We start from the raw sequence: 5,357 nt of genomic DNA on the forward strand, positions 1-5,357 counted from the left end.
CTAGTCCTTCATCAGTGGACACAGGATGCTGTGTCTGATCCACTTGTACCAGCTCAACACACACTAACCAAAACCAATACCATCATTCCGTACCTGCACTGTGGTGGTCCTCTGGGGGGGGGGGGGGGGTCCTGGCCATTGAAGGACAGGGTGAAAGGGGGTCACGGTGTATGTGGAGCTACAGGTGGACTTCAATCTGTAATTCTAGAACTGCAAAGATCTCCTGTGTGGTCAGTGGAGCTAACAGAATGGAGAGTGAGTAGAAACAAGGACGTGGCTTTAATGTTATGGCTGATCAGTGTATGCTCTATGTTGCTGTTCTTGAAGCCCTGCAAATGAACCGTAATCACGGGATTTGATTCAGTTCATTAAATTTGGCATCTGCATACGTTCGGACTTGTTTGCATCATATCTGCGCATTTCGGCTTCGTTGTTCTCACTGACACTTTCCCTGCGAAGACTTCCGGGGAAAGCCTGGGCATCGTGTGCGAAGGCTCTTCCTCAGAATGACTGAAGGAGTAGATTTATATTCATTAGAGGCCTGTCCCCGCTGACCTTTAGTGCGCTGGAGCCTGTCTCTTGTCGCGTGTCACAGCTCATAACATCTCTGTGTTACGCCAAAGGCTCGTAGAGAAGTCACAGCCCATTACCATGCAGACAGAGCGCCGCATGCCAAGCAGACATCAGCGAGCGGAGGAATACGGAGGAGGAATCTGGAGTGGTGAAAAAAGTCTGCGTGAAGGTTGAATCTTGTGAAAGAGTGCCCAAGAGATTCGATGTTGAGGTGTGTCAATATCTGTCGCCCTGTTATGAGTGGATCAGACACAGCAGCTGCTGCTAGAGCTTTTAAACACACATCCTTCGTAGGTCCAAGTTGTAGATGTAGAGTCAGAGACAGTAGCTCATCTGTCGCTGCACAGTGTGTGTCGGTCGTCCTCTAGTCCTTCATCAGTGACACAGGACGCTGTCGGCTGGGTGTTTTTGGTCGGTGGACTGTTCTCAGTGCAGTAGTCACGCTTAGGGCTTTAAAAGCTCTGGTTGCAGTTCTGTCTGTGAGGAGTGTGGTGTGTTCTCCCTGTGTCTGCGTGGGTTTCCTCCGGGTGACTGTCTGTGAGGAGTGTGGTGTGTTCTCCCTGTGTCTGCGTGGGTTTCCTCCGGGTGACTGTCTGTGAGGAGTGTGGTGTGTTCTCCCTGTGTCTGCGTGGGTTTCCTCTGGGTGACTGTCTGTGAGGAGTGTGGTGTGTTCTCCCTGTGTCTGCGTGGGTTTCCTCCGGGTGACTGTCTGTGAGGAGTGTGGTGTGTTCTCCCTGTGTCTGCGTGGGTTTCCTCCAGGTGACTGTCTGTGAGGAGTGGGGTGTGTTCTCCCTGTGTCTGCGTGGGTTTCCTCCGGGTGACTGTCTGTGAGGAGTGTGGTGAGTTCTCCCTGTGTCTGCGTGGGATTCCTCCGGGTGCTCCAGTTTCCTCCCACGCTCCAAAAAAACACGTTGGTAGGTGGACTGGTGACTCAAAAGTGTCCATAGGTGTGAGTGTGTGAGTGAATGTGTGTCGCCCTGTGAAGGACCGGCGCTACTTGTATCAAGTGATTCCAGGTAGGCTTCGGCCCACCGCAACCCTGAATGAACCGGTTATAGACAATGAATGAATGAATGGTCACTAGTGAAATGAAAAGATTAATTAAATAAAATGTGGCTTTTAATGTGAGGTCACTGTGACAAATCACTTCTTACCTAAAGTACCTTCCAGTCTGAGATAATGTCCTCCGGTTAGGGGTCATGGAAATGGCCACTCTATCCACCACCCAAATCATTCCTGCTCTCCAGACCCCAGCATTAACAGTGTTTGTATGATGATGATATATGGAGCACTCATTTTATTCATTTAACATGTTCCAACGTAGAAGCAGTAAAGACTATGTAGGAAATGTAGCAAATATTTGTGGAGATGGTTGATGCGGGCAGCACTCTGTCCCTCTGTGACTCAGAGCCGTGGTGGAGGCTGTGGATTAGAGCTCTGGCTCCGAGGGGCTGAGCTGGAAATGAGTTGTGTCAGTTTTGCCAGTGTGCATTTACTGTTCATTGACTGGAGGCCAGGGGCTGGTCTACACTTCATTTCAGATGCACACACACTCATACACACCTTGAAGAACACGGTACAGACAGCACTCTGAGCTACACAGTAACTCACCATGCCTTCAGCTTCCGCCAGAAACACTGACACACAGGTACGCATGCATGCGCTAATACATGCTAATGCACGCACACACACACACACACACACACACACACACACACACACACACACACACATGCATACAGATGCATGCAGGCTCAGAGCATATCTTTCACAGCTCTTTCTCAGAACTACATCTGTCTAGGTGCCTTTGAAGGACACCTCTGTGCCCTCAACATCTGTTCTTTCAAACATTAAAGAATTAAAGTCACTGATTTTTCAAATATATATCTGAATGGTTCACAGTGATGACGATAGAAACCAGACGTCTTCAGAATTTAAAGTAGCAATAGGTATATTTTTACCTTAAAAGTACAGCTTCAAAATCATTGTGATGCTCCACTGAGCTGTCAGAGAGGGAATAGGCAGTCACTTAGAGCTTCACATAGGGCCCACTCCTCTCTTATCACATAGGCTCTTCCCTTGGTCTGTTCAGTCATGGTGTCAGCTGCTTATTTCGTGGCCATACGCAGATGCTATCACTTTAAAGCATTAGATTTTCACTGAAGGGGGTCTTTAATATGAATAAATGCCAGAAAAAAACAGACCATGGCTTTCTAATTCCACCGTTCTTAACAACTCAGTACAGGGTGGGCCATTTATATGGATACAGCTTAATAAAATGAGAATGGTTGGTGATATTAACTTCCTGTTTGTGGCACATTAGTATATGGGAGGGGGGAAACTTTTCAAGATGGGTGGTGACCATGGCAGCCATTTTGAAGTCGGCCATTTTGTTTTTTTCATGTGACACATCATAGAATAAAGTTACGTTAAAACGAAGCACACCATTGTTTTTCTTGTGAAATTCCCAATCAGTTTGATATGTCACATGACCCTCTTCCTATTGAAGAAACAAAAGTTGGATCTAAAATGGCCGACTTCAAAATGGCCGCCATGGTCACCACCCATCTTGAAAAGTTTCCCCCCTCCCATATACTAATGTGCCACAAGCAGGAAGTTAATTTCACCAACAATTCCCATTTTATTAAGGTGTATCCATATAAATGGCCCACCCTGTACATTTCTCTACAGTGAATAAATTTATATCACACCACTGTGAATGTGAAATTTTGAACAAAATGGGTGGAATTGTCCTGAAGCACAAATGCTACAAACTGGTGGCATGCTGGAATGAGGTAAGATATCTCACGCACAAACAAGCACATGCATGAACACACACACACACACACACATGCATGGACATGTGCCTGCGCGCACACACACACACACACACACACACACACACACACACACACACACACACACACACACAAACACACTTATTAGCATATATCAAAGGCGAGTTTGGGACAGGCCAGCACTGCAGGCTGCAGTGAATCAGAAGCAGTGATGGCGCTGGGCTGCTTGCTTCTCCTGGCTGTCAGTGTGTTTTAGAGCTGCGCTGTGTGACGGGTGAGTGTGACAGCGCTGGGCTCAGCCTCCCACACACAGCCCCGACACACTTCAATCTACGCACAATCCTCACATCTCTGCCACTCACCACCCTCTCTCTAACACCACACAGTCCTCAGAGAAGACCACGCCAACGGAGGCCCTCTCACTTCCCGAGCACAGTCGACAGGACGCTCCGTCCCCTCTGTCCTTGTTGTTTTTTCAGTGTGATCAGCGACACCATGGCCAGCCTCATTGTAGAAACATTTTCTTTAAAACAATGGCCTTTAATTTTATAAAGCAGCAGAGCTTACCATGCGCTAAATACAAACCTAGCTTCTGGATTGAGATAGAGGCATGTTTACCAGTGTGTTATATCACCTTTTAAAAACACTATTTAAGCATTTGAGAACTGAGGATACTAATTGTGCTTTAACACTCCATGGGTCTGGCTCAGCACGACTCGACACGGCTTGGCCTCTGGCCAATCAGCGCTCTGCAGGGTTTACACGTCACCACTTAGTACCTACTCGGCACGGTTGGAACCCGGAATGAGCTGGGACTGAAAACCTACCCAGTTCCAGGGACCAGGACCAGATTTCAAGTAGACTCATGTAGGTTCTATGTACTGGAAAAGCGCCATAACTGTTAGAGATATATATGAGGCACTTTTTGTAACTTCGTTTTGACAGGTCATTTGGGCCAATCAGAGCGTGCCACGTCATCAATCAGAGCGTGCCCCGCCCCCTTTTGGAGGGGAAGTCCCACCCCCTTGTCCAATCAGAAGCGTGTATTTGACAGGAAGTCCCGCCCTCTCGTCCAATCAGAAGCGTTTATTTGCTCGGAAGTCCCGCCCTGTCATCGACCAATCATAAGCGTGTATTTTCCCGCCCTTGTTCAAAAGTCCCGCCCTCGCTTCGTCCAATCACAAGCGTGTATTTTACCCCCGGATTTCCCGCCCTCCCCTTAACCAATCATAAACGTGTATTTTAACCGTAATTCCCGCCCTTCGCTCTGTTTTATTATAGATATCTACGACCCCCACGATGAACCCCTTTATCGCGCGCGCACATACGCGAGCCCCCCACCCCTTTATCGCGCACACACGCGCGCACAGGCTCTGTTTCATCACAGGTGTCAAGTCACGAGCTACTCTTTATCAGTCGCACACTCGCTACCGTAATCGCTAACGATCAACCACCCCACCCCTTTTATCGCGCGCACACACATAAGTGAACCCCCACCCCTTTTATCGCGCGCACACACATAAGTGAACCCGCCACCACTTTGGAATTACAGGAATCGTCCAACGGTCTCAACCCCCCCATCAAACGGTTATGACACACGCACGTACCCCCACACACACACATACAGGGTATACATAAGTAAATTTTTAATTTTCTAACTCCAAGTTCTAAATGATTAATGGTGTTTTAGTGATTAAAGATTGTTTTAAAATCGTTCATTTTCTCCCCACGGTCTATGACCCACACCCCAAAACATACTGTTTTCATACAATAAAAAATGACATTTGAAGATGTCTTAACGCTGCCCCTCCTAAACCCTCCTCCTCGCTGTACGTCAGAAAAGTTTACGATAAGTGACTCAGTATATCTAGGAGCTCAAAAATCTACGCATTACACGCTGACATTCAACTTTGGATGATATACTGTTCGGACTGGAACCAAAAGGTAAGAACTGACATTTATAACGTAAAACAAGATTAATTTAAG

Source organism: Hoplias malabaricus, chromosome 5 (assembly GCF_029633855.1).
Source record: "Hoplias malabaricus isolate fHopMal1 chromosome 5, fHopMal1.hap1, whole genome shotgun sequence".
Taxonomy (NCBI): Eukaryota; Metazoa; Chordata; class Actinopteri; order Characiformes; family Erythrinidae; genus Hoplias; species Hoplias malabaricus.